This window comes from Euprymna scolopes, chromosome 11 (assembly GCF_053919585.1).
Source record: "Euprymna scolopes isolate OS-2025 chromosome 11, ASM5391958v1, whole genome shotgun sequence".
NCBI lineage: Eukaryota > Metazoa > Mollusca > Cephalopoda > Sepiida > Sepiolidae > Euprymna > Euprymna scolopes.
Window position 1 is genome coordinate 136,240,861 of NC_136492.1, and position 12,256 is coordinate 136,253,116.

Here is a 12,256-nt window from a genome sequence, read left to right on the forward strand (position 1 = left end):
ATGTGTGCCTCGTTTCCCATCTTCGATATGTGATGTATGTGTCTGTGGACATCATTTATGAGTGTTCTGCTTTGTTATCCTTGTATCTGTTTGTCACTTGTTTGTTAATTCATTTGTCGGGTAAGCTTTCTAGCCACGTGATTTTCCTTTCGACAATTTTCCTGGAGTTCTTCTTGTCTTCTTTCCCAGCGTTCTGAGAGGAAATTATAGGTCTGTTTTGTGCGAAGTTCCTTCATGGTGTTTCACATTTTGTTCTCGAATCTTGTCTACTTTTCTGCGAGGTGTACTTTGTTGTCCTCCTGTATATCGATTTCGGCATAAATATTTGAAATGTTTAGGGGGTTCCTTATTTTCTTCTGTATCTCTGTATCTTGTGAAATAATACTTTTCGGGATTTATAAAAATAACTTACGTCTCCGCTACTAAAAACGTTCTGTACGTTGCCGTGGTGTCGCTGCATTTAAATTCACGGTAAAAGGCATTTTTTGGCTTGAGGACTATTTCCAGGTAAAGAGGTCCTGCTCCTTTGTTTTTAATAATTCATTCTTGATATACGGTCTTCTGAAGAATTCCTGGAATTATTGCTATGTTTTGAGTTGTTCAATCATTTTTTTCAATTTCAATTTCTGTCTGATACTGTTTGTGTACATATGCGATGGATCACTCTGCCCATTTTCTGACAGTTGCCGTAATTCGTCCTTTAGATGTTTTTGTTCAATGAAGATGTTTGTCTGTGAATCCAGTAGTTATTCCAAGGATTTTCCCTTGTTGGTGGCAGTCTGCTGTTGTAGTTACTTATATTAATAAAGTAATGGTTGTTGTGATTCCAACAACATAAAAATGGATATTTAAAAGAGTGTAGCCAGCAACAATGGTTAACTTAAAAATCAACAATTGTAGCTTATTAAATTGTTTATATATTTTCATAACGGGTTTCTAGTCGCATTAATCTCTCTTCAGATATTTTCGTGTTTAATTATTTTAGTTTAATGTTTATTATTTAGTGCACAGTTTATGGGATTTCCTTTTGAAGATTATTTTAGTTCGGCTATACGTTTGCTTTTGAAGCAGATGTGTATGTAAGATAGGCTGTGAAAAGTGTAAGTGGCTAAGGGTTCATTCAGTCATTGTTAAGTCAATTTGGTGTGTGAAAGGTGCTAAGACTACTTGGTGAATATTTTCATGATCGATTTTTTTCCTTTTCGATGTATGCGTGTCAGTGCGTTGTGCCGTAATGGAAGGATAACTGGTTATGCTTTGCGTGCGTGTATGTGAGTATGTGGTTTGATTCTCTGATTTCTTTTTTTTCATATGTGTGTATGTGTGGGTGATCGTGCTAAATCGTTAAAAATGTTAAGATTCACCACAAGCAAGAGCAAGGTTGCCAGCAACAAGTTATATTGCAGACCGGTTTTATGCGGATACTGGTTTCCTGATTTATGTTTTATAAATAAGAGGTTTGCTTCTCCTAGACAGGTTGCCTTCACCACGACTTACGGGGGAAATATCAAGAAGGAACAGTACGCTTTCGCTATATGGGAATATCACTTTCTTTAATTGGCCTATTTTCTCCCCACCCGGATTTATAAGTCCGAATGACATTGGACTCCTTCCGATAATGGACTACCCAGGTTGTATCAACTTCTATTTTCGTATAATTTCTCCATATAACTATCCACAACCACTCAAAAAACTATTTTCAATAATTGTCCTGAAAAGCAAAATATCGTCTATTCGCAGCTGAATATTTTGCTAACTGCATTTCATTTCCTCTGATGATATGATCCATTGTTGAAGATCCATGGATTAAGGAAATAAAAATTATCCCTTCTATATATTCCTTTGTCAAGCAATAAATTCATAAATGGAATATATGTCTCTATATGTTGTTTTTTTCAGAATTTTAAATTGATCCACGAAACTTACATATATATATATATACATATATATATATATATATATATATATATATAAGTGTGTGTGTAGTTGCTACTGTATTCTTCATATTTATCTGTTTTCTCATGAACATAACGTCATTTTGGACGACAGTGTGTGCATCGTAATCAGTTTATGTGATTTTTATTAATTATAAAATTAACCACTTCATAAGTACATTGTGAAGAGCTGATTAGTTCAAGTGATAAAGACCGTTATTTTATATTAATTTATTTATTGCTGACTATGGTTCTCATCTTTATTACGTGTTGTTTCACGACGTTTCGGCCAACTACTCCTCTAGTCTTCGTCAGCCGTGGTGCAGTTGAATCTCTACGGTTCTAAATGAGAATTGTCTGCAGATAACGGTGTCAATCCTACCCAAAGCCGGCCAGAGGCTAACTTGGCCAAAAACGTTATGAGATGACAACAATTACGGATGGCAGTGATTACTGAGAATACAGTTAGGAGATTCAATTTCCTATCCGTCGCGGTTACCACCTGACGAAGGCCAGAGGAATAGTTGGGAAAAAACCTCATGAAACACCAACCAATAAAGATGAGAATAATAGTCCAGTCAACAATAAATAGATTAATATAAATAATACTTAGCTCAATAATGAATTCCAATTAAAATAATATATATACGTTTATTTTTTTTTTTTGAGTTTTCAATTTTACGAGTTAATAATAATATATGTGTACATTTATATATATATATATATATATATATTTATATATATATATATATATATAAATATATATACCGAGAAATACATATATATTTATAATAATACAAATACTCTTTTTAGAAATAGCAATGAGAGTACTTAGCGATAATCGAAATGTTGCTTTTTTAATTTACATTAATCCTTACTAATTTGCATACATTTTTTATAATTTCCATATGTTTTATAATCATTTCCAGCTTGAAAGTTATTTAATCATACAATCATTTCTAGCTTGAAAATTATTTAATTACATAATTGTTTTTGTAACTTGTGTTTAGAATATCTACAAAGTGGATTGTCAAAATCGATTGTAAACAGTATTGTTAACTTCATCTCCTGTTTATTTTGGTATTCTATTTATTATCAAGATTCTTTCTGATATGCGTGATTTTTTTCTCCAAGAGAAATACCATAATATATTTGATCACGATTTGATTAAGAAATTATTACATTACGTTTTATATTGTGACACACCGTAATCATCTCCACTAGAATCTGCCGATTTTCGAGCACAAGCGTGTGCGGAATATATTTATTTATTTATTTTTACTAATTCCTACATTTTGAATAATTCATTAATAACAATAATGTTCAGTTGTTGTCATGGCCACAATACATCAGCTGCTTAATATTCATAATACAAAGCCGCCATTATGGGTGTACTATTCTAGTGCAAACCACATAAACGTTTTAAACGAACGATTCAATCGTTTATCAATCTGTCAATCATTGAGTAATCTAATAATTAATAATTAATTTTGTGAAATAATTATATCTTCTTAACTAATAACAAAAACAACCCGCAGGGACAGAGATTGTACATTCATTATTCTGCTGACAGCCGTGACACAGATTGTTATGTTACCGTGGGGTTAACCAATATCTCTCGCGCTGGCAAGCGAATGACATATCGGGATTGCCAACAGAGGGTTATATGAAAGACGCTGTCGGTTCATATACGATAAATAATCAATCAATATACTGGTGCGAATCCTTATCAAACCGGTTCTCACAAATAAAAAATAACACCTTCTCAGATTATTTAGTACAAGTTTCTGCTATGATTGATTACAGTACAGTCTATGTTTACCGACATTCCGAGTTATTTTTTTTTCGTTCGGTGATATTCACTTTCGCAGTTAAACTGTTTGGGAATGTATTAAACCTATAATTAAGCTTTCGAATACTATTTATTTCATCCTATAACCAATGAAGATTTATTTGTGTTACATGGTTTACATTAAAAACAAAACATGTTTAAACGCAGAAATAATATGTGTTAATCTCCCTGTGGCATGACTACAATCGCCTTATCCTTTTAAATTTTAAAATGGCTATTTATTCATTTCCAAAAAATTGATGTACAGCATCGGAACATATAAAAGCATATATAACTTTGTAAACAATGTAAAGTACATTAGTTTTATTTATCTAATTTTTCTACTACCTACTACAGCCTTACAAGATATATCGTAGCGTATAACGTATCAAGAACTGTAGCCTGTTTCATCATTCCGAATAATACAATTTTTTTGCAAAAAATCTGTAGGTGAATTATACTTATAACTTCTATAGATTCCATTATGTAATTGAAGAGGGAAACCGATTACTGATTATAAATATTGCTTTAAACTAACCGTTTTAACACCATCTGCTATTTTCACAAACAAATGTGTAGTGGTTATATATTTCTTGTTTAAGGGATTTATCTGAATGCGCTACAATAACACGCTGGTTTACATTAAAACTATATTTAATTTAGTGTAAAAGATACATTTTTAATGCATAAAAATAGCAATTTAACTTTGGTTTCAATAAAAAAAAATCCGTGTATTCTGGAGTATAGATTGCAAAAGACATGTATGCAGAATTCTGGTTCGCACTAATGGGACAATCTATTATTTCCTCTGCCATTTATGCAATTTTCTCTTATCAAAGAGAAGAAGAAGTAAACGATTAAATATAAATAAAAATATTAAAATGATTAAATAACTATTTTTAAATAAATCTATAAATAGCCGGTTAAATTAGATTGATAATGGAAAATTATTAAAATATCATTTCGATAATTTTTAAATATAATTAATATTAAATAAAAGCATTTGATTATACTTAAAGTGAAGCAATATAATATATTATATACACACACTCAAAACACACACACACACACACATATATACATAGCGAAATAGGAAATCGGGACCGTGTGGAAAGAGACCTAAACATAAGAATAGTACGCAAACAAAAGCGTAAGAATAATATCAACATAAAAAATGGCGTTATCAAGCAGTCGCACGAGATGGGACAGTGGTAGTGATATAGACTTTTTTCCATAGGTTTCCGATTTCGTATCTCGTTAGATTCAGCCACTCCGATAAGTCGTAGACGACGAAATATGTGTCAGTAGATAATTATATGTTAAAAACAGTATATATATATATATATATATATATATCTATATATATATAACTATATATATATATATATATATCGATACTCTATGGCTGACTGGGATAGCTTCCGTACATTCATATCTGATTTACATATGCACTCCATGTTTAAAAAGGATGTGTCCTCTATAGTATCAGATCTGACCGAATGGTAAATTGTAGACATAGACCAATTCATACCATCCAAAAAATTTCAACAAAAACCTAACAGCCAGCCATGGTTCTCCCCAGAATGTGCTGCTGCTATCGCGCACAGAAATCACTTTTTCCATAGCTACCAACGTAATAGATGCACTGAAACTAAAGCTGCTTTCAGGTCTGCCAGCAACCACTGTAAAAGAGTAATAAAAAATGCAAGAGACCTATATGCCCAGTCTGTTAAATCCAAGGTAGCTGATCAGCGGCTTGGATCCCACGAGATTTGGCAAATAACAAATAGGATCCTGAACAGAAGTGTGCGTTCTATACCAACCATTATCAATGGACCAGAGGTCATCTCGTCAGCGTCAGACAAGGCCAAACTATTTGCAAAGAACTTTGCAGCTAATTCTACCCTATGCGACGAAGGCCATCAACTCCCCATATTTCCTACTATAACACAGAACAAGCTGGGTAGCATACAAATATCCGTGCATGAGGTCTCCAAGCTAATAAGGAACCTAGATTCCAGTAAAGCCACTGGCCCTGATGGCATCCTAATTATAGTGTTAAAAAAAGCTTCAAACAGAACTTGCTCCCATACTTACGAAACTATTTAAGCGCTGCCTTAAGGAGAAGTGCTTTCCAACTCCCTGGAAGACCTTTTAAGTTTGCCCTATATTTAAGAACTCAGGTGATAAGTCATCTCCCTCTCAATACAAACCTATAAGTCTCCTGTGTGTTATGAGTGAGTTGCTGGAATCCATATTAAATAGAGAAATAGTCAACCACCTCAGCAGGAATAACCTTCTTAGTGACACACAATATGGTTTCCGCTCTGCAAGATCTACCGCAGATGTGCTGACAGTTATATCCCACAGGATAAGTGAATCTCTTGACAAAGGCTTTCTTTCTAGGGCAATTGCTCTTGACATATCAAAGGTCTTTGACAAGGTATGGCAGAAGGGTCTACTTGACAAGATTTCCAGCTACGGTATAACGGGAAATGTTTTCTCAATCATTAAATCATTTCTCTCCGATAGGCTCATAAGAGTAGTGGTCGATGGACAAAAATCGGAGGCCTGCAATATAAATGCTGGAGTCCCCCAGGGGTCAATCCTGGGCCCAACTCTCTTCCTGATCTACAGCAATGACCTCCCTAAACACATACTTAAATCATTCGTTGACATCTATGCTGATGACACAACCATCTACGGCAACACATCAAAAGCTGTAAATGACAAAGTTCTCTCTGATTCTCTCTCCTCTGATCTCGAGCGCGTGGTTCAGTGGGGGAAGATGTGGCTGGTTACCTTTAATGCATCCAAAACCAAACTCCTATCCTTACATCATCAACGCTCTGATCCCCATCTGGCATCAATTGTGATGGATGGCTCTCGTCTGAGTGAGGCTCCGTGTTTTTGACAAGCTTCTGGGTTTGACCTTTACTCCTGATCTGAAATGGAACACGCACATCAAGTCTGTTGCCAAGGTCGCTGGAAAGATGGTGGGATCCTTCTACCGCTCCAGAAGATATCTCACTACTGATACAATTCTCTATCTATATAAAAGCCAAGTACGTCCAAGGATGGAATACTGTTGCCATATCTGGGCAGGAGCTGCAAAAAACAGCCTATCCTGCCTTTAAAGAGTACAAAATAGACTTCGTAGCTTAGTGGGGGATGCCCTTTTCTCTACCCTGCAACCTCTCTCCCACAGAAGAGACGTTGCGAGGCTATCCTTGTTTTATCGTTATTTCCATGGGAGATGCTCGTCTTAACTCCAATCTCTGGTCCCCCCTCGCCAATCTTTCACGAGAAACACCCGTCTAGCTGAATCCACTGTGAAAAATTTCCCCCACTCTATATATGTGCCTAAATCAAAACGCGGATTCCATGAACAAAGCTTCTTTCTTAGAACTGCACGCCTGTGGAACTCTGTTCCGTCTGCCTGCTTCCCTCCGGACTACAATTTTGATGTCTTCAAGTCCAATGTTAACAAATTCCTAATGAACCGCCCCCTTACGTAAACACTTCAGCAAATCTCCTCACTATCTTAATGTATTTGCAATAACCCTTATCCCTGAGTGGCTTCCGGGCCTTGATAAGTGCTGATAACTGTGTTAAATATATATATATATATATATATATATATATATATATATATACACAGATATTTATATATATATATACACACACACAGATATATATATATATGTATATATATGTATATATATATATATATATATACACACACAGATATATATATATATGTATATATATATATATATATATATATATAAATATATATATATATATATATATATATATATGTATATATATATATATACCGCTCACTATCTGGGGGGGGGCAATTTGATTAAAAGGGGAAATTATTCCGACCTCGCAAGTAGGTATGAATGCACTTACGTATTAATACTCGAATTCATTGAAATAGTATCGCGAATTAAAACGAATAATCTCTCTCTCTCCCTATATATATATATATATATATATATATATATATATATATATATATATATATATATATATATATAATGTATGTAGAAATGTTGTGTGTTGCAGTGTGGATCTATGAGGGACATATAACAGGAATTGTCTATACTTAGGGACATCATTTGCATTGTAGAAGGTTGATATAAATATTAAGTGATGTGAGGCGGACAAGTCATTTTTACACGAAAAAGATGTATTGTTTATGAGGGGATACTGTTAAAGCTTTTGAAGGGAATTTTCATACAAAGTTCTTTTACAAGACGAATCACCGAAACACATAACCTTACGGTCGGAATGATAACGATGCCAAAGCTTACAAATTACATGATGATATTTTCTATGCCAGCTAAATGAGATGGTCAGGAATTCGATTACATTGCAGAATTGCCTTGCCCTGCCTCCATTTGAGCTTTGCTTCCAAAAACTGTTCGGCTTACTCACTATTCCGTCTCTATTTTATATCTATAGTCCTTACTCGTAGGTCTAGTCGTATAGTAATTTCTAAGACCACGAACGGTTCCTAATATTCCTATCATCGAATCTGAATTTCAATACGTATTCTTTTCAACTTTTTTATACTGGGTTCAATTCTAGAATTTTTCCTTTAATAAATATTATTTTCAATTTTATATTCTTTATTACCGATATCTCCCTTTCCATGTGCAACAAATGCATCTATGGTGCTCTCCCTCTTTCCATTTTTCTCTCTCATATGTATTATGTCCGGAATTACGCCGGCATTTTTAAAATTGTGATTTTGCTACGAAGGTTGGTTAGTAAAATAAGAGTTTAAAGTTTAAGTTGCTGACGTATGACAAACTCTGTAGCTGTGGTCGACGATCACACCTGAAATAGGTCAGCGGGATGCGTGAGGTATATCGAATAGCTTTCTGCTTATACACACATGAACACACTATTAAATTGACGATAAGTCCACGGCTAAATGAAGATGTATACATAGAAACACGATAACGCCTTTACATAGATGCAGACAAAGAAGCAGGCGATCCAAGATGTATAGCACACCTATAAATCTATCAATATCTTTACTTCTATGAATTCGTTCTTCATTTGTGTGCATTGATATTCATATTAAACCCCCTCTTTTCTATTTATTTAAAAAAAAATACAATGTTCTTATATATGGTTGTGGAATTGCATTCACTAGCAAAAGCTCTATCTAATTTGCATATTCTTTTAAACGTTCATTTTAATTAATACCCTATTAGTTGTTTCGGTGTTCTAATCGTATAATCATCTTTAGTTAACTATTACGTGTAATTATATTCAAGCAGATATTTTACTTGATTATACTTGCATAATATTGTCGTAAAAAGTGGCCATATATATTAATCTGATCTGAAATGGAGCACGTACATCAAGTCTGTTGCCAAGGTCGCTTGTAGGATGGTGGGATCCTTCTACCACTCCAGAAGATATCTCACTGCTGATGCAATTCTCTATCTATATAAAAGCCAAGTACGTCCAAGGATGGAATACTGTTGCCATATCTGGGCAGGAGCGGCTAAAAACAGCTTATCATGCCTTGACAGAGTACAAAATAGACTTCGCGGCTTAGTGGGGGATGCCCTTTTCTCTACCCTGCAACCTCTCTCCCACAGAAGAGACGTTGCGAGGCTATCCTTGTTTTATCGTTATTTCCATGGCAGGTGCTCGTCTTAACTCCAATCTCTGGTCCCCCCTCGCCAATCTTTCACGAAAAACACCCGTCTAGCTGAATCCACTGTGAAAAATTTCCCCCACTCTATATCTGTGCCTAAATCAAAACGTGGAGTCCATGAACAAAGCTTCTTTCTTAGAACTGCACACATGTGGAACTCTGTTCCGTCTGCCTGGTTCCTTCCGGACTACAACTTAGATGTATTCAAGTCCAATGTTAACAAATTCCTAATGAACCGCCCCCTGAATTAAACACTTCATCAAATCTCCACACTAACGTAATGTACTTGCAATAACCCTTATCCCTGAGTTGCTTCCGGGCCTTGATAAGTGGTGATCACTGTGTAAAAAAATGTATAAGTATATACTTTTGTTTAACAAATTTTACCTACCAAACTTCTTCTAGAGTTTTTGGTATACAGACATGAAACTCCATATATATGGTATTTGAATCTATTCAAAACTTTATATTTGGGTTTTAGCAAAAGTGTGCAAATTAAAAAAAAAATTAAATTTGCCAGGTGAAGGTCGAACGCTGGCATTACGAATGCATGATGTAGTAGCTATTAGTTCATGTTTTAATTTTTAGCCTTGCTCTAAACACGTTTCCATAGAACAGTCATTAACGGCAGAGGCGAAATAAATCGAGAACTGAACCTTTTGGTTTCGATTCGCGGTGGTGGCGCACGAGTCTTTTTTTTTTATAGTTTTTAAATCATTACTATATATTGCATCCAATCTATCTATCTATCTATATGCAAAAGTAAACTGTCTGTTTGTCTTTTTTCTATGGAAGTTAAGGAAGATTATTATACAAAATGGCCATACTTTACATATTCACACGCTTTAATATATACATATGCACACAACCTTATGAACAATACATATGACCCGAGCAAAGCTTGGCGGAACTGCTAGTATGTATAAAAGACAACGTGTATGTGTGTGTCTGTATGTGTGTCTGTGTGTGTACATTTCCCTACGCAATGACTCTGTCAATTTTAAGTTTACAGACTCGAAATTTGGAATGCAGGGTACTGAGATTTGGAAAAGTATTTCTGATCCGTTTTCGGTCATAAGGTTGGCTGTTAACGGGTCAAAGTTCAACGATTTTACCTTTGAGAACTCTACAAAAATCCTCCGCTAATGTTGGGTCTAAACACTTGATATTTTAGAAATATGGTACTTGGACATGGATCTAACTTAATAACCTGATTTGTGTCCAAAACCACAAATGTTAAGGGGTCAAAATGGGGGGTAAAATTAAAAAAAAAATAAATCGTTTTTTTTTTTGTGCTCAACATACACCTCCAAAGACTCGGGCAATACCGGGCTTAAATGCTAGTATATCTATAAAGCGAAAGTGTCTATCTGCCTGTCTATGTGTCTATCTCTTTCTATAGGTCCCGGGGGCATGGATATAACTTAGTAACCTGATTTGAACTCAAAACAATAACTGTTAAGGGGTCATAATATGAGTCAAATGAAAAACAATATTACCTCTGCGGTCTCTACCAAATTACTCAGACAATTTCTGGTCTAAACATTTGAAATTTTACATAAAGAGTATTCAGTGAATGGGCAAGCTTTTTAATCGGTTTGGGTGTAAAATTTGAGCAAACAATATATAAAGGTATGTATCTATGTTTGCATGTCTGCCTAAAACTTGTGATAGAGGCGACAGATCAGTATCGTTTTGAAGCTCCCACCTTTTCGACGACAAATACCGAAGAATTGGTACAAAACATAAATTTCTTCTCCCTAAACTGTGCACTGTCTATATGGAGGGATCGCTTTTTTGTCGATATTTTCGAACGTCATCTCCTCTTTTCAATTGTCAAGCCTTAATTTTAACATAATCCACTTCCGGTTTGGCGTTGGTTTAATTTAAATTGAATAAAAAAAAAATCCCTGTGATTTATTTTATGTAATGTACATTCTTTTGCACTTAAAAAATCAGTAAAATTTTATATCTATATCATTAATTGCTAGATTAAAGATAATGTGCCTAAATTGCAACAAAATGTACATTACATAAAATAAATCAAAGTTCACTTTTTTATTCAATTTAAATTAAATTTTTATACCTCACTTTGTAAAATTTATAACAGTGAGCGTTGAAGATAAATAAATTTCAAATTGAATCTTGTAACTTTATTTGTAGTAAAAACATTTTAAAAACAATTTTCATGCCTTGGATTAAATTATTTTCTAACTTGTATCGTATCTTCATAAGTTTATATTTTTAAACTCTCCTTCTCTCTATTTCACTTTGTATTTCTCCTCACACCACAACTCATTTTTTGCAACCCCTCTTTGTATTATTACAGATCTGAATATTCTCCATGTTTCAGTTTGTATTCCTGCTCACACCACAACTCATTTTTGCAACCTCCTTTTTGTAATACAGTTCTCAATCATGAGAAAATCTGATTTTTTTAACGAAAATTTTGAAATAACTTTTTAAGATTAAATTTTTTAAAACTTCTTTAAGAATAGAAACTCTTTAAAATTTAATAGGTAACATATTTCAAATATGTTTCATTAACAAATATTCAGTACATAACGAAAAAATAGAGATGAATATGTCAAAAGGACCGTATAATTGGTCACAGTCCATAGTAGTCCTCGCCAGCGAAAATCTTTGTTATTATTCTATTATTATTATTATTATTATTATTATTATTATTATTATTATTATTATTATTATTATTTTACACATTTTGTGGCCTGCTCTTTCGGACGAGGACCCATATCGATAAATAATCGTTTTTTTATAAATATCACCTGGGTGTTTAAATTATGT